At 34.8% G+C, this 26,625-nt stretch overlaps 1 protein-coding gene across 1 annotated transcript in view; it reads left to right on the forward strand.

Moving 5' to 3' along the window:
* Positions 1–26,625, forward strand: part of LOC120627098 (homeobox protein abdominal-B) — a 76,215-nt gene that overhangs the window by 26,463 nt on the left and 23,127 nt on the right. The window contains exon 2 of the mRNA XM_039894946.1: positions 4,250–4,313. The gene's annotated coding sequence lies outside the window, so the exon portion shown is untranslated. The remainder of the gene's footprint in view (positions 1–4,249; positions 4,314–26,625) is intronic.

A 26,625-nucleotide genomic window follows, 5' to 3' on the forward strand; every position in this document is an offset into this window, starting at 1 on the left:
CAAACTGCACTGGTAACCTTAGGTAGGTACTATAAATTTTATTCGATAAACAATGAAACAATCGACGTAATGTCTCACTTTTGTGGTAGGTTATGGGCTATTTGGACTTAACATCATCCGTATATAGTGAGGCAGAGTTAGTTTTACTGAGATAGAAAAACTGATATTGCTACTTAGAAGAATTTGCGTGAGTCCAGTTGTTTGTTAATACAATAATGATGTTGTTTTAATCGTCGGTTTTTGAGCAATTTTTATATGTCAAGTTAAAAACTTACAGAAGATCTCTTCCAAGAAACAGGACAGTGACCTCTAGTGAGACATAATTAGGCTGAGAAAGATGATAATGATAATGATGACAAATAATTCCTACTTTATGGTAACATTCTTTAAAATAGGCGTATTTTAAGCAGGTACCTAACTCTTTTAAACTTTTCATAATTTAGGTTTTTACGATGGTACGAATAATTACAACGTAATTAATACTTACCATTATAAATTTCGGTCGCAATCAAAGATTTCAATTATAATGGATGGTCGTATTTCGTTTGGCACTATTTGTTGTATTTTGATACATGGGACACACGGCGAGGTTGGACTGGGGGCGGATCGGGGACGACTTAAGCAATGGCATAGTCCGGGATAATTCCGCAGCGATAATATGACATGTTTCTTAGAAACTCCAAATCCATACTTAAATATTATAAATGCTAAAGGGTGTTTGTTTGTTTTTATTCTATGCCTTATTAATGAATAACAATGATTTTTGGCATAGGTTCCAGAGGGATTTGTAATAAACCGTTTTAAACGCGAACGAAAAACGCGAGCAACAGCTAGTACAAAATAAAACTTAGACCGCATTGACTTCCGTGTGTTCAGTGCTTTAATGGACTTTTATGCCGACTGGGGTAAATAATTAAGGCATGTGCGGTACGGTAGGAACGGCTCAAGCTCGCGCAATAAACTTTTATCGCTTGTTCTTTCAAGTATTATTTGACAGTGTTGATGCGTTAAATTGCGATTAATAGATGATTAGCCATTCAGGGCTTCGTTTATGGCGGTCGCGTAATAAATTCGGTTTATTGCGTATCAATCATGGGTATGCGGAGGACGGACTTGCCCTCGCTGCAGCGTTGTGACCTCCGAGACGCTGCCTAGTAAATTACTTTTTATTGTGAGCAATATAATTTGTAGCCACGCTGTAGGCCTACCGCGGCGTGGTCATGCCTATTATTAAGGTAGGCCCTACTTCGTTGATCTAGTTTGCATGCACGACTCCGAATCAAGTAGTTAATTTACGATGTGATAGTTCGGCTAAACCTTAACCCCTTTTATTCTGAGAGGTGACTCCCTGCCCTGTAGTGGGCCGAAAATGGGTTGATAATAATTAATAAGAATACACGTGACAATAAAATAATATAATGTATAATTTTAGTACCTACTGGTAATAAGTTTAAGTTATGGTATATAGTCAGAAATGGATCAAATACAAGATTTTTCTTCTTAAAAGATGTGAAAGTACTTTTTAAGTTTTCTCTTGTTGTGTCCATTGTTTTATTTTTCTTTTTGTGGTGTACAGATAAATAAATAAATAAAGTGGAAATTGCGAAATACAGACATTGCACAATTATATTTCCTAACAAGATGTGCCCTGCGGGTTCACCGGCTTAAATTAAGGGATGCAGCGTAGCTACTGCTACACAGTCTACACCTACCTCAATGAGTCAGATGCCAAACGTAAAGTTTTTTCAATCGTACTGGAAGTTCCAAATATACAAACCTATTATATTAAGTACAGATAGTATTTCAACGTATTTAAAAAAAAAATGGGGTGTATTATATATGTGTTCTTGCTTTTAGAGCTTTAGTCACCCACTGTTGGAAATTTTCAATCGCGTAAACAATGCCAATCGCGAATGCCCGTCCCGACGAATTACTCCCGTTTTGCCTTATTTAAAACACTTTGAATTCCGTATAACAAATGTTCGTATAACAAATGTCATTAATAATAATTGGACGTTGCTGCTATCGACTAATATGTAGTGCTGTTGACATATTAGTCGATAGCAGTGGGTAAGCAACGTTGACCCAAGTCAGTAAATGGATGGGTGCCCGTCTATGCAAATTTATCTATCACTTACAAATAATAGTGATCGTTAAAGAAAGCATAGAAATCGCACTGTTATTTAATTCGTATGTTAAAGGTCATAGTTAAAGGTTAACCATGAAAATCTCTGATTTTTTTTTATTTATTTTAGTATTAAAGTCCTATATAAATGTGGCAATACTTTATGTATGTTAGTTAAGCCTTAATGTTCTCACCTTTTTCTCCAATTATATACATCAGATCTATACGAAATTTGGGCAAAACTAAACTAAAGATCCTAGAGAGCCTGTCTATCTTCAATACAAAAAAAAATTAAATCGATTTTCTCCAAAAGGACCTTGGCTGAATTTCGGGATAAAAAGTATCCTATGTGTAGGATATAGGATACTTTTTATGTAGTAGTAGGTAATTTAAATAGTGCAAAGTTTCATTTGAATTCAGTGAGTACTTCCAGCGTAGTGGACGGCTCAAACCGCTCGGATACAGACTGGCAGACGGACACGAATGAAAAATATGAATGTTATGGGCGCAATATCGGGTCATATCAAAAAAAAAAAATATATCTTTAATGTACAGAATTCGCCCTGTTATAGTTTTGTTATAAGTATACATTTCTACATAAATAAGAATACATTTGTTGTTGTAATAACACACAGATTAAAAACATTTCGGACAAATGCTCGCAAAAAAAAAACAGATTTCGGGTTTACGAAATCGACGTAGATCCAATATGATTTTAATTAGCTCTAAGATGTTTTCTTTGACGTAGCAATGAAAATTACGGAACGTCAATATTACCGTCGTTAAATTAATCCTTAAAGTACAAAAAAATGCATCAGCCTGGTGATTCTGTGGTCTAAAAAGCTCGCTCGTAGTAGAGATAAGTCTTCTCCCCAGCAATGGGATATTATAAGGCTGAATGCTGAAGAATATAAATTACACCGTATAGATTTGTCTGCCTACACTCTCACTGGTAAAAGGTAGTTTCACAAAGGAGGTAACATCTCGAATTTCCCAACTCTAAACTTAATACTTACAGAGGAATTGCTTGACAGAAAACCAAATGTTTTAAAAAACACTCCGTAGGCAAGTAGGTAAGGACTGATGCACTGCTTGCTTTGGAGGCCAAGTTTAATAAATCCACGTGTTGCTATAAATTCAAATGTCCGAATTGCACCCGTGAACCTATATTTATCGCGTAAACGTAGGTATCATCGGTGATCGCTAAAAACTATACCTACAATAAAAGGGGTACCTATAAAGCTATCTGTAGGTATACCTACTTCATTTACATGCGTAGTTGCCTTATTGTAGTCATCTTAAAAGCGCAGCTGTGTCCTGTAGCAAGCAGGTCGATAAATAAAACCTGTTTTGTGCACTAACGTACATTATTTACCGCCATATAGCAAGATAATCTTTGCTAAGTGCACGTTTGCCCGGAGCTGGGAGCTTGCCCGCCTGGTTTATGGTAAGTTAAGCAAATATTAATGGCGGTAGATTTATAGCCGCTCTGAAATTACGATGGGCTTTCTTTTAGTTAGTAAACGTATGTTTAGTTGAAACAAACATAAGTGGCTGTAAAAAATGACGATAATGGATAGGTTAGCCTTCTTGCACGAAATTATTTATTCATAGGTAGGTACAGTTTTTTGTTGTAGATATGACACCTTAACCAACAAAACAAACAGTATTTATATAAAACTTCAATCATGATAATCTTAGGAAATATATGGATTTGAAAAAAGGATTTTTGGTTTACTTACCTAGACTATACCGAGGATGGGTATATTGTCCATAATATTACACAACAACACATATAGTATCAAATTAACGCGGGCGACAACGTGGGGCACGGCTACTTTAACTACTAATACACAAAACACATAACATTTTTAAGTGTAGACTACTTAAAAGACTACTATCTGTCTTTGAGTGAATAAAAGTAATATGGGCACATATATAGTTACTATCCTAGGTGCCTATCCTATATTACAGATGACAGATTGAATTTAGTAGAGCTATTCTTCTCTTACCCTTTCCTGTAGATATATTGGAGAGCAAGTCGATCCTAGTTTTTGTCTTATACTTGTTTATTTTTTTTGTAATTAGTATTAGTGGGTTTAACGTGTATATTTTTTGTTACAGATCTCGTCGAGATGGACTAAATAGGAAGACTCAACTAAAACTTCTGCGATACGTTGCCTTAAAGGTATTTATGAAATTAAACTAACTATAGATTGAAATTTAGTACCTACTTTGTTATAGTACTTATTGATATAGGTTAAGTGGAAATTCATCGCCTATTACCAGAGAAACACTTTGCAGGGCTTGCAAGAAACGCGTCCTAATAAGTGCCGCCCTACTTCCATCAATTTCAGGCGGAGGTGCTTAGCCTCATGTTCCTGTAATTACACAGGTAACCACACCCTTCAATATGGAAGCAGCAATGCTGCTTCGCTGCAGAACGTTACCATCGTTAACTAAGCTAACAAAGTCTAATAACGACAGCGTTTTTTTTCGAGCAGAGCCTAATTCTGAGGACTTTAAAGTTCTGGGGCTCGAAAAAGCGAAAGCGAAAGGATCGTCGGCCTGGGGTTGCGGGTGATCGTCAGGTGCGGTCTCATGTGAGGCCGAATCTCTACTCAGGCGAGGATTGGAGTGACGATGCCGTGGTGAGCGCCCACCTCTAGATGGCGACAAAAATAGTGAACCTCGTCCTCGGCGAGGATGTGTCCTGACTGACAACGCTCCTTGCGTTGTCAGTACTAAACTAATCGTCAGGGTCGTGAAGGATATATTAAGGCCTCCTCTTAAGAGGCCTCCTGTTAAGAGTGGCAATAAAGTCGGGTAAATAAAAGTAGACGTAACTATGAGAGGGTTGAGGTTTCGGATGAAGGAGACGGAGAGGATCTTATTAAAGGCCTAAGAACATTAACAGGATAACGAGGATGATGACTAAAATATTGGTCTAATCTTTTTAAAACCAAAGGAACTTACTTAAAATATATTTTCGAAAGAAACACCAAAACAAAAGATTCTAAAGCATTTAAACTAAAGTTATTTTGATCAGATTACCATTATCAAATTTATTCGGCGCCATAATCAAAAATGCTCCAGCAGGAATGCATTGTAAGCTCCACCATGCGGCACTTTTAAATTTTTCATTCCCCTCTCGAATCAAAAGTGAACCCAATCTACTATCAATACACAAAGGAGATGGCACTACATGCTTTGCTTCACGTGACACGTATAGTTTGCTTTGAGATAGAATGAGATAGTAGATTAACAAACATGGCGTCGAGTAGAACGGGTATGGCACCTGAAATTCTCGACCACACATACAAAGTGTCTACGTGTGTGTTCAATCTTACTTGAATAAGGGAGGGTCTGAGACTCAGAGATTCTAAACCTTCGGCTCTAGACTTAATAAATGAATAAAGATTTATTTTGTCTATTTCCAAAAAGAACTCAACTTATTATTTATTAATTTAACTCCTTCAGATTTATTTGGTAGTGCTAATATCCTTAAGAAAAGTTAATTTCCCTATAAAATATTGTAAGGGAATACCATTTATAAGCGTATTATGATAAATGTTTGTTGGTAATTCTGTTTTACAAGAAATCTATAGAGCAAACTTAATTGGTAGGTCTAAAATTTGTGCTATCATTTAGGTACATAATGTTCTCCTAAGAAAATCATCGCTCCATTTTCAGACTTAGTTTAGTTTAAAGTCTGGTCATCAACATAATTAGCTCTGCTACAAGTATGAATAAAACTTACGTCAGTATTCTTTCTCAAATTTTAAATCAATCATAGTTGTTTTCTTATTTTGTATAAGTACTTTTACTTTTATAAGCGTTTAAAAAAGTGGTATAATAAAAAAACGTCTTTTAACAGTAAATTAAATAGAACCTGTTCTAAGTGCCAAAGGTTTACGGCATCTGCTGTTGACACGTAGTTCAAAGACTATCTCACAGATGGCGCTGTTACGAATTTTTCGAAAATGTAGAGCCTATGCTTTAATCTTTGGGAGTTATGCTTAGTAAACATTTTTATTAAACATTTATTCCAATTATTAAGTTTGATCCTACGCTGGGACAGACGGTTTCTGCAATACTCCTGTTATTAATCTTTTTCAGTAAGTACTTAGGTTCGTCGTTCAGGTCTTAAAAGCTTTGTTAGGAACTTATATATGCCTACCTACTTAAAGTTATAAAGTTAATTGTAGTAGGCAAAGTCATACGAAGGAATTTAAACTATTTTATATAAAAAAAACAAGTTAAATAACCTACCTATCAACGTAGATACCTACCTACCACATACTAAACTTTTCTATCTAGTAGAATAGCTATATTACTGGCTTGAATCGACAATGGTTTTCTGGAATTCTTTCTTATTATCAAACTAGAGCGAATGAGGAAAAAATCAAAGGGCTTTGCATACCTCTGCGAATGAAAAGCTCTGGATTAAAAAAGTTCTAGCATGTAACGTTAGATGGCGTTGATTAGAAGCAAAATACGAAAGCAGAGTGTCAGAAGTTATTTTAATGGTATGTACAGAAATGTTTGTTTCAAAACGCAATGTTTTATATTGTGAGGGGATTATATAATAAAGGAAATGCCGAGTATTTTAATTAATAAAAATTTAACTTAATTTAATTTAAGTTTTCAAACCCAGTATAATAACAGCGGGTCCAAGTTAATTTATTAAAGAGTAAATACCGAGTTGTCAGAAGCGTTCGGTTTCGAAAAGGTGCACCTGAAAGAATATAACATCACATAAACACTATAGGTAAGCTTTAGGATATTGTACGTTAAAAAATCTGATTGCAATGAAACAAACATATGCAGTTCGTTAGTTAGGCTGCTTCTTCTTCTATTTTTGTTAGACATTAATTTTAATTCGAAGTAAAATACAGAGAGAGCTAGGAGATACATATAAATACTCGACTGATCTCTTGTCCAGCCCATGAACAACGCAGCTTACAGCAATTCATTGCTGGACTAAGGGCCTCTCCATGCAGAAGAGTTTGGCCATCATCAACACGCTTGATATACAGAGGAAACTGCTGCTCATTCTTGGTGATATTTCTTTAATTGTCTCGTACGACATCCGCGCTATGATGAGGGGTGGTGACAACTGGTTTTTTTTTCACTTATTATTATAAAATAGAAAAGACGTAGTAAAAACTAGTGAACCTACGTATTTGTCTGTGTCTTATCTGCATTGAAAAATACTAAGAAACCGTTTTTCAAATAGCACTGGTAGACTTAGAAATTACTTATGTGAATATATATAATCGCAGGAGGTACACCGAAGTACTTTTAGGTCACAATTTATCTCGTAGGTGTTCCTATGGATTCATTTTCTATCAAAAAATATGGAAATGAGTTGATAGAAAAAAACAAACAACATAAAGTGTAGAGCAATAAAGTTTAACTTCCTAGAATGGCGTGCTGACCCAATTTTGTATGAAAATTCAAATTAGTTTTTTTGCTAGTTGGTAAAGAGAAAGCGTAGACGCATTCAGTGCAGTTTTGGATTTTAAACGTGAAAGTAGTGTGGTGTGTTATAATATTTAGATTTCGGTATGTTTATATTATTTTCGCATTTATTTGACGTAAAAGTAAATATGACAACATGCGCATACGACGATTGGCGCGACGCCAGCTCTGTGACAAGATCGCAAAACAGATGGCGGTGGAAGATCGAGGTGATTTATAAAGGTATTTAAAAAGAATTTCCTTTCCGTAGTTAGTTTGAAATACCTACTTGGGTAAACACTTTTAGCTTTCCTCGGAAAATCTTCAAGGCTTCCTTCTCGATAAAGGGTGAAAAACATAAATAAAAAACTCCTGACGATCTGGGTCTCTATCTGAACATCAAGTTGCAAAAAAAAGCTGACTTTTCCATACTTTGATAACCTCATCAGCCCATTAATGTCCTGCTGCTGAGCACAAGCCTCCACTGTAATAATAGAGAAGAAAACTAGAGCTTTGACGCACCACGCTATTCCAATTAGGAGTGGCGGCCTTAAACAATGTTTATCACATGTTAGTAGTAATAATACACGACACTGACTTATTACGCTCTCCGAGGCACCAGAATTGTCACCATCAATGCCCTAGCTCCAGATTGGTACCTACTTACAATTACAAGCCAGATAAACTCAATATATATCCCAATAATAGGCCCTCGTGATCCGTAGTCAAACATGCCAGCAAACGAAGCATTTAGGTTAAATACATTTTAAAGCTAGCGCTTAAATACTAAACTTCTTAAAAATACTTAGTTTATCATTCAAGCTCAGAGTCACTAAGCGGACGGTGGAGGGAGCTACGTTCGAAGTATCCCTACCTGATCAATTAAAAAATGATTAGATTCATAGTAGATATCAAAGTTACCGATACAGCTAAAAGAATCACGACCTAAAGTGAAAATAGGTGGGGCACATTGCTCAAAGAGTAAGGACTCTGCTCTCAAGATGCTACTGCTTTACCTTACTTTAAACTATTGAAACATAAATAAAATAGAACCCTATCTTGCGTTAAAACTTCATAAAGTCTAGACTTTCGGAAGCAATAATTAACTGAGTAGTTAGAAATTTATGTGCCTTTTTATTTGAGCTTATGATACGTAATTAATTACTTTAAAGAAGTGCTTAAAGCGTACTTAAACAATTAACTGATACGCATCTCTACACATATCCTATTGGTATCTAACGATCTAAGTTTAAAATTAAGTAGGTAGGTAGGTGCAATTGTACCTCGAAATGGCTAGTTTGTTCAGTTGTGTGATTTTAATTAGCTTCATGCCTAGATAGAGATCTTTTTGCGCCCATAAGACTATAAATTTTAATTTTTGAAATATCTCTTAATTACTTAGAAGATCTTATAGATAATAGCAACTGCGGCTTCAAGTAAAAAGATTGATATAGGTATTTAATTCGGTAACTAATTTAAATTTTTTACGTTTGGTAGCCAGGTTGTGTTTGTTCTGAGTAACTCACATACTTTAATTCGAATTTAATTATTGTTTATTCTAGCATCAGTATAGTTCAAATGTACAGGATATTTGAACAGTATTAATGCTGCTTATTTTTACAGTAATATAGGTATATAAACATTATTGTAAAACATAATTCATATGCACACAACGTGCTGCATTTTTTGCTCTTTGTATTTGACTGAGTGACCTACGTATTTTTTATAGAAAAACCATGCCTTTGAACTTTTAAATGAGTTAATTCACAATGGATAATGACGATAATAGGTGGCCTTATAAATTTGCATTAACATAAATATTATAATATAATATAATGTCCTAATTTATGTAGAGATAAAGTTATATCTATACTCAATCGTATTTCCCGGTGTGTGGTCTTTTACATAGTTTTATTTCAAAAAGCTTAATACGAGCCGGCCTTAATTAACTTTACGACGACTTAATTTATCGTAAAGTGAATTCGCATGTGAACAAGTTATTAATTATTCGGTGATTACTTAAGCCTTTGTTTTAACAGAGTTAACGACGGCGAAATGTATGTGTCGTGTTTGATTGTGAAACAATGCTTATTTATTTACGTGCTAATGGTAATAAATCTATGGAGGGCCGGATAGGTGCGGTTGTATCTTAAATAAAGATGAAGAAGATGTAACTTTTTTGAGTGAATTTAAACCAACGTGTAATAGAAAGTACGTTAAGCTCTTAGTGCCCAATAAGAATTATTCGATACCTCGATAGTCCAAGCTATACCAATGCAAAGCTTGGAACCCTCCAGGCGAATGCTTTACTCTAAATCCTGGCCTGTGTATAAATGGTCACAACATCTGGCCATCACAATTCATAACCAAAATAGAACAGCCTCTATTACCTACAAAGACCTACCTTCCTTACGACAAAGATGTGCCGCTATGTAGCCTAACAGGTTAACCAGCTAGACTACATCATCACTTGCTACCAGGTGATAAAGCAGTCAAGGGATACCTCGTATAAAAAAGGCTACGAAGGAAAAAGAAAAGAATTGAAGTGAAGAGACCGAATCACTTATAAGGTCAGCGTAGGTTTTACGCAAAGTGGTTGCTATTGGACCTGAAAGAATATCGGGAGGTAATTTAAGTGCGTGCAAGTTGGATACACGCTCCAGGAGTGAAAAGGTCAATCGCAAAGGTAGAGAAATAGTCTCGATGTATTACCACTCATATTACAAACGCGACAGTTTGCTTCTTTGTTTGTCACATCCTTCACGCCCTAAGCAACCAATCAACTCAATTTTTATTCCATAGTTAGCTGAGAAACCGCAGAGTACAAATGCTAATTTTTATCCGAGGAATAAAAATCTACAAAAATCCAAATTCAAAATTCATTTATTTCAAGTAGGCTTACGTTATAAGCACTTTTGAAACGTCAAGTACGTATGTTTGTAGTGACTCTACCACCGGTTCGGAAAGCAGGTTCTACCGAGAAGAGCCGGCAAGAAACTCAGTAGTTGCTCTTTTCCAACATCAACATTTACAATAATTTTTCTATCTTGTGGGTGATGAGATGTCGCTGGCTGCTTCCAATCTTCCTTGTCATAAAGGAATTCATCAAATGTATAGTAACCTCGCTGTCGAAGATGTGTTTTTACACATTTTTTAAATATATGTATTGGTAGGTTAAGAATTACCTTCGGAATCATGGTGTAAAAGCGTATAGTCAACCCCAAAAAACCTGCACCATTCGCAGACGATATGCAGATATCACTAATTTATTTAACTGACGTTGTTCGAGGAATTTAAAAAAAACGTAATAAACGCGTACGAATAACGCGGGCAACAACTAGTAAGTTCAAAGATGTAAAATTTAACCTAGTAGGTACTAGGTATCTAATTAAACAAGTATAGCAATGGGGCCATCAAATGCCGGTAGCGATCAACGCGGGTGTTCCAAATGCCGCTGAGGTATAGCACCTACCGTATACCTCTGTCCGCCGTCGAACGTCTTTACGATACAAGATAATAAGCTGCCAGACTACTTTCCTTACTTATAAGTGCAACCGGTATAATTACGAAGAAAGCGGTTTTCTAGATAATGCATTGCAAGTCACCGCATAGAAGCGTGGGTGCAACCGCAATACTTACAAACCTACAAACATAATTTCGCTTTCGTATATTTTTAATTTTTTAAATGAACTTTCGACACATTAAACGTTTTAGTAATACCTCAACTACTGGAGTATTATCATTAGCTATTATTTTTCTACTAGGCTTGTAAAATAATAATTATGAAACAAAGTTTACGTCTTATTTTTGTGTAGGTATAAAGTTTAATATTTTAATCGTTGCTATTTAACTTTTGAAGTAGCTCCAAGGCAGTAGGTAGGTAGGTAGGCATAGGTATGTACAATCCGTATGTCTCCCAATATCTAACGTTCATGATACTTCAATCGTATAGAATAAGATGTCCCTATTTAAGTAATAAATGATTTCATGGAATATACGATTGTTTTAAATCTAAACTAAGGGAAAAGGTAAAAGGAGTACGGACAAGAACGTCCTCCGTGCTTCTGGGTACTAACATCTTCAGGCTGATTTGAAACAAGCGAATGCTCATTCTACTCCCACTCTATTAAATTAGTGTAAACAGACGTAGAGCATTATGTCGTTGTTCTGTCTGCGTTCATCAGATTCTATGGAATATTCTAAGAATGCTCGCTTGCTTGCAAACGGCACTAGAGCATGCGAACAGTTGCCTAGAGCTTTCTGGCATTTAATCAGTGGCGTGCATAGAGGGTATGCACAGGGTATTCAGATGATATAAAATGAAGAAAATCTTCAGTACGAGTTACAAATACATAAGGGTAGGCTTTTTATTATTATTACAATGCCTATCCCTAAGTTGTTTATAACTCGTACTGGAGATTTTCTTAATTTTATATCATCTGTATACCTTTTGCATACCCTCTATGCACGCCACTGGGCTTTTTCTTGCGTGCTCGCTCCCTGGAGCGGTCTCTACAAAGCGTTCTTATTTATGAAATGAGCATTTTTCCGGCTAATCTAAAATTCATCTAAGAATTCTAGCTCTTGGTTCTTATTCTTGCTCGTTGTTATTTTGGTGTAAACGCGGGAGACAAGCTTTCGTTTATACTGAGAGATCAAGAAAGAATGCTCTTATTCTAGCTCTAGCTATTTGTTCGTTTGGTCTAAACCCACCTTACTGTGACCATCAACCCCTCTGCCCAGCGATGTTTTTATGGGAAAACCCTTTTCGTTTACTCCCAGAATTGATAGGCAGGTAACCTGTATCTCCCGGTTCTATAACAGGGAGAATCCGATGTCGTATATAGCTCCAGATTTTACCCATTTATTCCAAATTAGGATTTAGAGTTGCAAAGAGTTCTGTAAATAGGCAAGAAAATTGACGGGTGGATTGGAACTAATTACCTTTCAGCTTGCAGTCCGTCCCATAAATAAATGAGCTATTGTGGAACTAAAGCGATCACTAAGTGTATTGGAAAGGGAATTTATAACAATAATTAGGTTTACGTAAAGCCATGTTTAAAAACTTATATTATTAACCGCAATCAACTTAAGTCGTCTGTTTTAAAACACGAGCAATTTAATAGAATATTTCGTTTAGAATTTTATGGCTTTCCGTACAAGAGGGGTGTAAGTGAAAACATATCGGAAGCGGGGAAATCCGTGCAATAACAATAACTCATACCTACAGTTTCACGCGCCCCCCGCTAGATGGCGCGCCGCGGACATAAGTAATCCATTTATTCTCGGGGTGCGCTTTATGTGGCGCACTCTTAAGCAAGGCTCATATTGTTTTATATTATTACTCTTAGTTAAATGTCGTAGGTTCGTGTTCAGACTGACGCTTTTAGGATTAAGAGAGGTTAGGTTTGTTTTACCTTCTTACTTACCTACCTATTAATAATGTGACTTTTATGTGACTATAGGTACTAAAGTACAATGGTAAATTAGACTAACCAGGCTTTTTGTTCAGGAATGTAGAGAAAACTGATACTGAGGGCTTGAGTTCCATTCCCGGTTCGGGCAAGAAGTCTTCCGGTGTGGAGTTTTTCTGTTGGGAAATAGTCAATACCGATTTAAAATTGGGATCCTGGGATCCTGGTTATCATGAATTATATTCGATAATAATTATTAATCGGAACTTGTTCAGGTATGACGATTATTCTGATTCTGGTGTCTGGTACCTTTATTTTAAAGCGGTACCCAATTGATTGTAGTTAATAATATACTTAAGAAATACGAATTAAACCCTACCGACCCAGTAAGTCTTGTACTTCAAACTAGAAATTAAAAGCGGAAATAAAGTGTATATATACACTGCGGTTTGCGAGCGAGAGGAACTCAAAGAATTTGCAAAGTCATTACAGCTGACAGAGGGGAATTTAGAAAGTTCCCGAGGCTTGGAATTTTGCGGATAAACGCTTTAATTGGATCGCTCGGGAATATTTTGTAATTGCAGCCCGCGGCTAAGGATTCCGGGCACCTTATAATTATAACGTCTACGGATACCTTTATTATTAAAATATTGTGAAGGCGGTTTCGCAGAATGTTAATTAAATTTTTGTTTTACTTTTAGCACTGCGTTTCACTATTAATATTCATGTAGGTACCTACTTGATTAAAATGAAAAACTAGCGAAAGAAGTCCTGTAGTATGTAAAAATTAAACGTTATTTTTACATTAAATCTTTTTATATACCTATAGCAGTCGGTACAAAAAAATGTTCTATCTTCCAATATATTAACTTAAGGATATCATTTAAATTTGATTGATTTAAAATCTCATAAATTAAAATAGGATATTTTATTTCAGATTTATCTAGCTGTTTTGGGTAGCTTTTCAAATAACATATTTGGGTTTTGATGCGTGATTTTTGCATGGTCCTTGACTTTGCGCGGCATATGTAGGTATATGCCTTCTAATTGTTACAACCTGGTAGGTAAAGGTAAAATAGGTAAGACTATTTTGCAGCATTAAAATTATTCATTTTACTTAATTAGGTAGGTAGGCAGAAAGGTACATAGTTCTACGGAGGTGTGTTCAAACTTCAAAAGTCATTTAACCCGAGAAATTTGCAATTTTCCCTCGAAATCGAAGTATTTGGATCAAATGAAAGAGTTCCGGCCCGATAGTATCGGATAACAAAGAAAGTTTTTACGAGCCAACTTCTAGTTCTTAGATTCGACCCGAGTCTGCGTTTCCAATTTAAGGAAAGGTGGTAATAAAATCTTTTACTTATCCGTGTATTTGCTGATTGTATGGACTTTAGTTACGATAAGTTACGTTAAAGTCTACGTATAAACTCTCTTTAGTCTACATAGGTACGAGTAGGGACGTACCTTAGTAGAGATCTTTCTTATCTAACCTTAGTTTATCAGAAGGATATCTTACTTTCGGATATCAAAATTTTAAATTACATAGAATATAAGATATAAATTGAGTTTTAAAAATATGAAGAAAATTTATTTTTGCGTTAGTTAGCCGGCTTATTGAATTGGAGAATGAAAAACTGAAGCTTGGCTATAGGTTAAGCTATATTTAGGACTTATCTAAATTTTGGCTATAGAGGCATAATCAAAAGAGTGAATTCTCAGTGCAATATAACTTCGATAACAGATATCTAACTTTTTTTTTTTTTTTTAACACCTACGCATTAGAAATAATAATGGTAAATACTAGATACTTATATCTTAACACGCGAAGCAACACGCGTTGCTAATAGGTATGTATGTTCACTCGTATTAAGTAAAACGAACAATAGCCTCTTATTTGAATAGCCCAACATCGTGTTAGTACATTTTTCCGAACACCTGAACCCATTTATTTTCATAGTAGTAAGGATATATCCAATCAAATTCGTTTCGGCTATTACAATATAATCCAACTGAATGCGGTAGGCGGACTTTATATATGAATTTAAATTGGTACAGTCTATAATAATGTCTTTGAGAGATGCCGCACCCTAGCCCCTCATTTCTTTTCTTTTTATAATGTAATTTTCTTAAATCACCTCCGGTAGGTACTCTTCAACCCTCCAACCTGTCTATTAACGTTGATGTTATACGCTGCGGGCGACAGAAAGGTGATATTTTTGCTTTTATCATACTCTTTTACAGTGATAATTGATCGCTAAGCAAATGGCTTATTGATGATAACCCTATACAAGCTTAGCAATACTTCGCAGGGCATGCAAGGAATACGTTCTACCTGCATAGTGTCGATCTGTGGACATCAACCTGAGACGTATTTACATGTGATGTAGCCTGTAACACCGGCAATCATGCCCTTCAAACTGCAACACAGTAATGCTGCTTGGCTTCAGTTGAGAACTGAATACTGGAATAAAGCTTTTTTAAGTAGGTACTCGTATGTAAATAAGACTAACAACTTTATAAAGTACAGAAGTTTCTTTGTATAACCTTCAGGTAGGGTACCTAAGTGAATCCAATAACGTTTTTCGTACAGTCGTTAGTGAAATGTTACGCTTAATTTGTCATACTTACAAAACGAAATAAATCACGCAATTAAACGAACAAGACTATAAATGTAATAAGTGCTTGTCACAATGTCAATAGCATTTTATTCATACCTAATTAAGGATTTCATTCCCTTTGATTTCATTGCGCGGGCGCAACTAAGAACGGGCAACCGAGTCGGGTCGTTCAACCCAAACATCTGTTCCTATATTTTAGTCGGCAAGCCTATCGGACGGTTTGAATAAATATCAACTTGCACTGCACTTGGCCTGTTATCTCGCTATTAGAATTCATTAGCCAGTAATAAAAATAAGTTTATCATACATTTATTGACTATGTTAACACCTAATTTTCACCTGGTACCCATATGAAACTGAAATATAAACCTCGGATAAATAGTTATGTAACTTACACGTATAATGTGAAATCTACGTGATCTAATTGCGTAATCATAGGTAGTAATACATGGAGATTGGGAGGGATCTTAAGAAGCTTTTGTTGCAAATTAGGTATATCATTATTATTATTATTGTTTTATAATTGCATGGCACGATATGGATAAAACTTTATACTAGCAATATCCGTCCAAGTTGAATGTCACATTATATTCAATTGAACTAACACCTATTATATGAAGTATATAACATAGGTATCTTGATAGCTAGATATCTTTATTGGTATATAATAGGTATTATGGATAAATAAATTATACCTACCTATGTTTTTTATTGGAAATAAAGTGAACTTTTTGTTTAGTTGATGTGTATGTTGCTTTGACAGCCGATTAGCGCAGTGGACAGCATTCCTGCTTTCTGAGTCCAAGGCCGATTCGATTCCCGCAACTGGAAAATGTTTGTATGATTAATATGAATGTTTTACAGTGTGTGGCTGTTTATATGTATATTATAATTATTTGTATACTATTCATAAAAATATTCACCTACCCATAACACAAACTAAGCTTCCTTGGGGCTACATGTGCGATGTTTATAATGTGTATTGTTATAGTATAGTTATTTACTATATAAATAGATACATTATATCTATTTATATAAGTAAGAAGGTGTTTTTGCCAACTAAATTAGGTGTATTTAGTTAGGATTATAGTTAGGAAGTAAAGTCAATATAACACGCCTAATCCTTGAACTCTTTAAATGCTTAAATATCTGAGCTTTTTCTCAGTCTGCATTGCAATTAAATTTAAATTTTTTTTGACACGCTTCCAAATGCCAGTAAGTACGAAAGCGGTCGGTCATTCTTTAATCTGATATAATAATAGGGAGTGATAATGCCCATAGCTGTCCGCCATATTAACCTCTGAGTGGAATGCTCTGATTGGCGCTCAAAGCAACATGGTTGCCGTGTATTTATAAAAGGTGCCCGCTTCGTACGGACCCGTTTCTTTTGAAATACCCGATTACGTTCCTCGTACCGGTAATCGAAATTAAACCTTATCACTATATGTTTAAGGCCACGTTTGGAATTCTTGAGTGTAAGATGCCTCGTTATTATAAAAGTATTTTCATTTCTGAAAGTTAATAATATACATTGATTTTTATTTATATATGTTTTGTTCAGCTTGTTTATACCTATTATCTTATTTGGTTTTTCTTTTTACAAGATTCATAGAAAGCCTGATTAAAATTTTATGTTTTTTTAATTTTTATAGAAATTCAATTATTAATAACACTTTTATTGTTTCTACAGCAAGCTAGGTGACGTAGCGACCCGTCCAAGTAAAACTATAAACCTTAACATTTTTACATTTCAATTTTTAAAATTTAACATTTTAATTAAAAGGGAGAGAACCAAAACTATACGAGGTTTAATATATAATATGTATATGTAAGCTATATAAAAGCAAAAGTGTGTTTGTTTGTTATCTATTATTTAACGCTGCACCGATCTTGATAAAATTTAAAACATATTATAGCTTGCATTCTGGAGATAGAAAAAGGGTTCTATTAAATTTTTATCGCCGAAATGGACACGATAAACGGTTCCGTAGGATTTAAAAAGAAGTGGATTAAATATTGTATCAGGTTTATTAAAAAATTTGCTCTTATAGGTTACGACCTATGTAAAGCCTACCTATTTTACCCTAGTAGGTACCTAAAGTGGTCCTGTCTACCATGATAGGTTTTTTTTTTCAAATAAAGTTAAACATTTTGTTAACATCTATAGATAGTTGTGAGCGGTCGCGTCATGTCGCTTATTTTCATCCAGCGGGGAGTAAGATTTACGAGCACTTAGGCGTTCACCGATTCGGCACATTCAGTCTCCGCAAACATTACTGACAATCTTCTGTCTCGTTATTTTGCTGAATTAAATCGATTGTTTCTTGGAGGCGAATATCCCGTGGAAAATTCTACGTTTTATTGTTTTTGCCTGGAAAACAATAGGAAAACAGCAGGCGGCGTAAGATAATTATAATTATACTTACTTATCTTCAACCACAAATAACTATTAATAAATAAAAAACAGAGTATGAAAGCCATCAGAACTCGAAGTAAAATCTAATGTGTGTATAATCAATAATAATCTTATTTTGAAGATTATTTTCCGTTACCAAAATAACTATTTTCTTCTAGCTATACCTATAGGTATACCTACTTGGTGTTTACAACCCACCAACCTGTGTTAAAACAATGCGGTGGATTTGTGCTTTACATCTCAGTGTAACAGTGGGACAACTAACTGACTATAATAATTTACCTACAAGAAAAGCCTTAATTGCGTAGGTACTATATGTATAGACAGTAAATAATCATGTCCCTATATTGTAGAGGTATTCCAGTTCCTTCTGAGGACGTAAAACACTATGAGCTAAGAATTATTACGGTTAGGTAGTAACTTTAAAACGGTTGGTATGCAAACAGTGCGCGGGCGAGAGGAACTATATATTTTAACAGTTTCACAATTGGTAGCTTGTTGTCCGTCCTCATATATCTTTTAAAGTTTAAACAATGACGTCTGTTTGTGTTAATAGAAAGAGTCCCTTCTGTTTAGTGAAATTGTTAGCTATTTACAACCATTACGTTATTCAAATAATTAAAAATACTTAAATTGTTATTTAATTTAACCATCTAATAAGTATGCAACAAAAAAATTAAATAAAAAGGCTCTTAGAGGTCGGCACGAGTTTTTTCAAAAATCTCCTTTTATCAAATTATTAGTTATCCCTTTTGTCAAATTTTAATAAATAAATAAATATAGGTACTATGACAATGCACATATAGCCATTTAGCCAGAAAGTAAGCGAAGCTTGTGGTACCTACTGGTACGTACTGAGATAGCTGGTGAATACTTTTATGAATAGGTATAATACACATCAATACTTATAATTCTTAAATAGATAAACATTCAGACACTGAAAAACTTCCATGTTCATCACACAAAAATTTCCAGTTGTGGGAATCGAACCCACGGCCTTGGACTCAGAAAGTCGCTGCCCACTGCGCCAACCGGCTGTCTTCTGTCATCATCTGTATTTCATAGTGAATTGTATCGAAGAGGCTGTTAGGTATGTAACCTATACTTATATAATAAAAGAAGGATAGGGCCTATATAGTACTTGCGTTTATCATTCTGTGTTTAAACCAAGTTTTGTTATTTAGTCCAGTACCTACACGCTTTATAGGCACAATCTAATATAATCCGGCTTCATTTAGTGAAGGTGCGGCCGGGCTTAGCCTGTCCTCGAGTTATCCAGGCCGGCAATTTAATAAATACCCGCCCAAAACAGTTCAGCAACTCATTGGGATCTCGACGAAATTACATGCTTAGAAACGTAGCCCGAGCATAAAACGTGTGGGGAAATAATTTTGTTTATAGGTACATTTTAATTTGTAGCTTTTACATTCAATCCCAATATAAGTCACAGTATAATATATTATAAAGGTAAAGGCAGTAAAAGTGAGCGCAATAGTTTCGATTTTTAAAATTCAGTCAGTTTTCCCGGGGTGAAAAGTATCCTATGTCCAATTCTAGAATGCAGGTACAAAATTTTTGTAAAGATCGTGCATAGATAAGAAATCATAATTTTGAAAACGAACAGAGACCGTCCCCAGGTATATTTTTATTATATTTTATATTTTTTACAAGTTTATGTCCTTCTACGAGGTGTCCTGTGCAAAATTTCATCAAAATCGGTGCAGCGACCAAGCTGAACAATGTTAACATACGAGAAAACTAACTTCTGATTAATACTTTTCTACCTGAAGCCTTTATTAGTACTTTTGAATGAAAAATATATTTTAAAAATATAAAAAAAGTTCACATTAATACCGTCGCTGGTTTACCCGCGATTCACACCATACATTTACACAATTATTTTATAGGACTGAATAGAATCTGTGTATTGCACAATGGTGTAACAAAGTCTACAGTTTACTTAATAACAAGCGTCACATTTTGAGTCATACCTACAAATATTTAAATATGCATATCATCCAAGCAAACTTTAGCACAAAAAAGCTTTTCTAGAAAATCCAAATTGACAAATATCTCTCTCAGCGTGGCCCAATTTCGCCAAGTAATTCATTCATATTCATACCCCTTTCACCCTTTGTTCCATGTTATGCAACCACGCTCTATTGTCCCCTTTGTAGCCCTTTTCTTTTGTTAATTTTTATTTCGCTATCTTAGCTTATTGTTATTCAAATAATTTAGAAATTTGAGTGTCAAGACAAATTGTTTGAACAATTGACCGACGCCCGTGTCTTTTAATCTATATATTTGCTAGGTTTTTGTAACTACTGCGTCTACGTAGTTACTCACATAAAATTCTATTGTGTTAATAAGGGAAGTACCACACTGGTCTAATGGTTAGCAAGTTCAACTACGGATCACGACGTTTTCGGTTTGAGCCCGAGTTGGACCAAAATTAGTAGGTATTGAGTAATTCCACTAAAAAGTTTTCAGTTGCAGTCTGAAATTACTATATGTGTAACCCTGCGCCTTAGATAGCCGTCGTTCCCAGTTTTTATTAACATAAAAATCAACAAAGCCCGCCAACCCTTATTAGAGCAGAGCTGTGGGTCAATACTTAAACCTCTCTCCTATGAGAGAAAATATTTTTCATTCTGGTTCAGTGTTAAAAACAGTTCTTCTTACGCAACAATATATTTATTTCGGTAATACAAGTCAGAATGGGTTGGTGAAAATCTGAGACTTGGAACCTATCAAAAGGTATCCCCCGAAACTTCACTTAACAAAATATTATATATATCTTAGTGTAAATAGATACCTTATACCTATATCGGTACACTGCGGTAGTCTTTCTATCAATGTAAATATTATGTTAATCTAAAACACTCCGCGCAGAAAATAGAATATTTGCCAGTAAAGGAGACGGTTTATCATCAAGGTTCTTATAAAGGCAAGATATCAGCGCTGAGTGAGTCCTGCAGAAAATGGCTTATTAGCATTTGAATGATAACAACTTGGACCCGACAGAACTGGTTTTTACACTTGCTGTATCAGATTAGGGCACTTTGAGTTTAATTGGAGTTTCAAGTGTCGGCGTTAAATGAAACCTTACGTGCACATTTTTATCAAATTGTTTTAAGTGCCGCTGGTTTCTCACGGGCAGTTTTATTAATAAAGTATTATTATTAAAAATACTTATTATTAATAAACTGTTATTATTTTCGTTATAGTAGGTAACCTACCTATTTCAGGCTAAATAGTGCATTGAAATAGGCTTATACATGCCTACAATTTTGCCCTTTTGCACCAACACATTTCCTACTTAGCTTAGCTTAGTCAGTTCTTATATTTCAACTCTACCTAGTTGAAATATACATAGATAGATATCATATAAGTACATATTATCTGCAAAATTTCATTTCACGGTTCAACTTTTTATGTACGTACTCATAGGATAATAGGATACTTACGGGTAGGCAACGGAACAATAGGTAGGTGGATACCAACCTACTGTTATGTTTGGAATACATCATCATGTTTGCTTCGACTGTTGTAACATGGTGTATATGGTAATTTTGACTAATTAGACTAGATATTTTCATAAATATAATTTTATATTTTTTTTCAGTTCTTGAAAGAAACTAGATTATTTTGTAAGAAGTTACAGCCTAAAACTAGAAACCTTTTTAAAGTATGGAGGTTATTTAAAATAAACTTTTAACTTTTGTTAGAAGATTGAATGATGTGACGTTATATCCGTTGAATAGGTACGCAGAAATGTCAAGTTCAGTAAACAATAAGTATTATGCCATGCCATGGATTTTGCCAGATTAAAATATGTAAACAGTGTAATTTGCTTTCATTTTTCGGTATTTATTTTCAATAAATTTTACATTACAGATTATAAAGACATTATAATAACGTGATAATAAGAGGGGTCATGAACTCAATGGAAGCTTTTAAAAACATCCTTACCTACCGAGGAGGGGTAAAATTCAGCAGGAAGCAATAATGAGATACACTGCTAAATCCTAATGGAATTGTAATGTTACTAATTATTATACGATATTAGTTATGTCACTGCAAAAAAAATAGGGCAAGCAGAAACTATCTATATAGCATATCTGAGTACCGACCTACTCAGATATTCTACATAGGTTGCTTTCTGTCGTCGATCTCAAAGTCAGAGGAAAGAAGGCAGGAATACATAAACAGAAAATCTAATTCCCTAACGATATAGATACAATCAATATTTCTTAATTATCAACTCATATGGCTAACTAAAAAAGGGGTTGATCATACGAAATTCTTGAAAAACCAGTTAATTCTTAATTCAGCAATTGTTATTTGTTACTACAATTATATTTTGAGAAACTAAGCTTTGAAACAATTTACATACATTTACATTCCTAAAGTTACATAATACTAAAAGAAATAAGTTTAACTAAATTAATATTATACCTCGGTATATTTGTGTAGGTACACATCTATTTTCCATATAGGTAGGACTTAACTACATACCGAACTGAGATTTGAAGAATCATGGCGTCAAGCCTCACAAACTTCATGAATCCCAATGTCCCGGAAAATATAACAAGCCGATTTATATTCGGGGGTGGTTCGGGCCGCGCTCGTTTTTCTATCAGCAATCTGGCCCGAGATGTGTGCACCATAAAATATATAAAGGTAACCTTTATTAGGTACTTGAAAGTATTCTTACAGTTCAAATCTTTAGATATTGCAATAACTACTTTAAATTAATATATGTCATTCACTATAGGTACCTGAATATAAGACCCGTTCTGCTCGGGAATTCTAAATCCTGTGGGATTACTAATATTTTTTATACAAAATATGTGTGCTAAGGAGTAATTTATATAAAAAACAATATTTTGTTGTTCTCCAAGGTAAATGGAGAATGGAGAGATTTCGATAGGCGGTGTTAAAGTAAAAAACCAACATAGGTATGTCGGCTTGGCACCAAAAGTTTGGTTGCTTATTTTTATTAAAAAACCTTGATTTACCAAATCTAGTCACGAAAAACAGTTGCATCCTGCCAAAAGCAAGCCGCGAATCACAAACAAAGGGGTGGCGTCGAAATAATTTCTAATAAGAAAGCACCGCCCTGAGACAAAAGGTTTCTGTTAAGGGACGCATTATTTTTATATGGGACGGCCACTGAATAACAATATAGGGATTTCTTCGTATAAATATCTTAATAAAAAGTCCGGGGAATACACAATCATATTCTGATCATGTGCCTACTTACTTCCTTTTTCGCCGAGCGTCAACTAAATGATTTTGGGGTTTTTGATTTATGTTCATTTTGTATTGAAAGATTTATATTTATTTAAAAGGATGTTCTTTGTTACTGCTTGTCTAATTTGCCTTTAAATGTATCCAGACGGGATCCGTTTTGTTGAGTGTAATGAGCAAGGTGCGCTCGCCGCGTAGTTAATTCTCCCCTGACGGCTCTTTTTATATTTCCTTACATTTGTGCATTCACTTCAAAGTTAATTAGACTTTATAGAGCGTTCCTTCCCAATTCCGTTTTACTCTCGCGTCTGACGCACGCCAAGACTTATTCATTGGAGGGAGGAATGAAGGAGCGCGGGTATGGGAGGGGAGGTCTGGCCCGAAATAGCAAATAAATGAGACGAAAATGTAAATGTTGCGCTTCAAAGATGAAAAGCGCGCCGCTCGCTCGTTCTTGTTAAGCTCATCGCAAATGTACCAGAATTAGGAGTGGAGCTGAAATAATTTTCAGCCCTGACGTAACCGAAACGACGAGGTTCTTATTTGCGGAATATTAGGCAAGATTAGTTAAAAATACGTAAAACATAAAATTCTATTATATGTTCATTCAACTCATATTTATATATATAACCGATTCTTAGAAGCTCAGTCCAGTCTTTTGACCAAGAAATCTGTATATATATGTTTCTTTTTTGATATAAACAAGACAAAGATCTGATTTTTCGCAATTCCCAAAGGACAGATTTTTTTTTAACTAATTAATTAAAGAGTGTGCATAAGAAACTTAGATAATTCTGATGCTAGACTATATTAGGTACAGTCTTAAGACTGCTATATTTTCCTGTCACGTTTCTTACCAATATGTATCATTAGTAGGTATAATAATAAACTGGGAAAGATCTCAATGCTAATACATGAAGCATATTCTATAAGAATATCCGGTTCTGTTACGGCAGCCGTCACCTTTCCAGGAAGTTTAGTTTGTTATGGGGAACACGTCTCTAGCCAAAACAATGGAATCCATAACCCGAGTAAGTGAGCTCACGGCATCAAGTTGCTGCAAGTTCTGACTAATTTATATCTTAGAACATGAAAAGTAAAATAGGTACACGTTCGTTATGTTCATATGAAGCGCCTAATACGTAGTGCGTTATGTATAATGTTCCCTGAAATAATCATATTGAATTAACCTTAAGGTTCCCCTTCCCCTAATATTGCAGCTGAAGGATATTAGCAAGGCTGATAATGATGCTTAGAAAGATTACATTAATAAATTATCGATATACCTTGAAGAAATTTCGAAGGTTTATCAACCCTTCACTTAAAGTAATTTTATAATAAGATTATATTGTATCTATGATATGCTATATAACCATTTCGTATAGGTACATATTAGCAAAGAATCACTGCAAGTTTAATCTTGGTAGGTATGTAGTTAAGAATATTTAGTAGTTTCATCACGACGGTCGCAAAAGTTAATAAAGTCACTGCACAATATCTGCCAGTCAGCCGACGTATATTTTCCCGAATAAGTCCGCTTAATAAAAGTCGTGACATATGTCCGTGTGTTGCCATTGCGGCTCCCCAGCTTATCTCATATTGCATTTGCAATAACCGATTCGGATAAACTTGTTTCATAACGCAATTCAATTGTATTGAGGAAATTGTTTTAGCAAATCTGAAATTCTGAAATAGAATTGTGATTTAAAAACAGTTTATTTTTTAAAATGAAATCAATAAACCATTCTCGGTTATTGTTTTTAAATAGATACTTTTTTTCCATTATATTATTGAGGTAAAATGATAATTTGTATGTGGGTAGAGTAACTATAAACAGACATATATATCCCTATAAAGTTTTATTTTTCAACTTTAAAACTTTTTTAACTATTATAATAAAATATGCCTTTTGGTTAATACTTATTTTAAAAAGATCAAGTTACCTATTGATCGATATTCAAATAATGTCGATAGTACAGTCTGACAGTGGTGCACAGTTTTTGACCAGGGTAGCATAAAGAAGGAAGATGCCATAAAATAGAAAAATCCTTCGCATTTAAGAGTTATACAAAATTTTAGGGTAGACAGTGTTTTTGTGCATGTATGAGTGCACGCAACTGCCCTGAATATAGGCCTCCTTTCTCATAGGAGGGAGGGTTTTAACATTTGTGTCGGCTTATCCAACGTGGGCTGGTAAACTGTCTCGCGTTGGTAGGTAGAAGAAACTATCGATTGTACATAAATCATTTTTCGTAGCATGAACGACTTTGACTGAAAATGTAGTTGTTACGTATATTATATTATAATTTTATATTAAACTTATATTAACTTATATTAAATGTATATTATGAAAGCAAGGTAGGTACGTGAACTACCTACAAAGTTACGTCGCGACCTCGCTATAAAGCGGGCATAAAGTCGCGAAACAAAGACGTGCATTTATCTCCGCCCTTCTAAATATGATCTCCGGTAGGTATAATAAACATTGTCATGATGCACTTTTGCACTGAAAAACCTACAGGTCATTACCTACACATACATTTAGATATACATACATTTAAAACACATACATTACATATAGATACATTTTGAAACGATGTACCTTACTTATGACACTTTTCATCAAAATTAATTTTATTTTTTAACCCAGGCGTATTGGTAAGTGTTGTGATGTTTTAACGGGAGCGACTGACCCGAGTCGGGTCCGATCCCGGAAGGTAATGTTCTGATTTTTCGATCTTCGGCCGTGGCTAGTTATCACACTACCGATAAAGACGTGCCGCTAAGCGCTTAGGCGTTCCGCTACGATGTCGCTAAAAACCAATAAGGGATAAGGGTTTAATATAACGGCCCCTAACTTATTACTTAACTTATTCTGCCTCTTTACTTACTTCAAATGAGATTATACTCAAGGGCTAACTTGTAGTGAAATAAAAAAAGATAATTAATTTAATATCTTACCCATGTACCAAACGGAGGTTCCCTATTTATATTTAAAAAAAAAAATCATTTCATTTGTTACGCATTGGACGTGAAAACAAAAAATTTGTAAGGGTAAACCTACAAGTTTAAACGTAAATTATTGTACCACGAAGGAACTTCATACTAATTTTGTTTAGTTTAATACCAGCCGTGTATAGCCGCGATAGGTACAAACTCAAAAAATGTGTGAAGGTTTATCTTAATCAAACGACTTCATTTAACTCGTGGCATGTAGAACCTTATCAAAAAGCACATCGCTGCATCGTAAACGACCCCCACGAGATCATTGATACTGCAGTTCTCAGAAAAGTGCACTACCTTTTTTGCATATTGTTTGCTTCCTTATATACATTG

The sequence above is a fragment of the Pararge aegeria genome, chromosome 10 (assembly GCF_905163445.1).
Source record: "Pararge aegeria chromosome 10, ilParAegt1.1, whole genome shotgun sequence".
In the NCBI taxonomy this organism is placed as follows: domain Eukaryota; kingdom Metazoa; phylum Arthropoda; class Insecta; order Lepidoptera; family Nymphalidae; genus Pararge; species Pararge aegeria.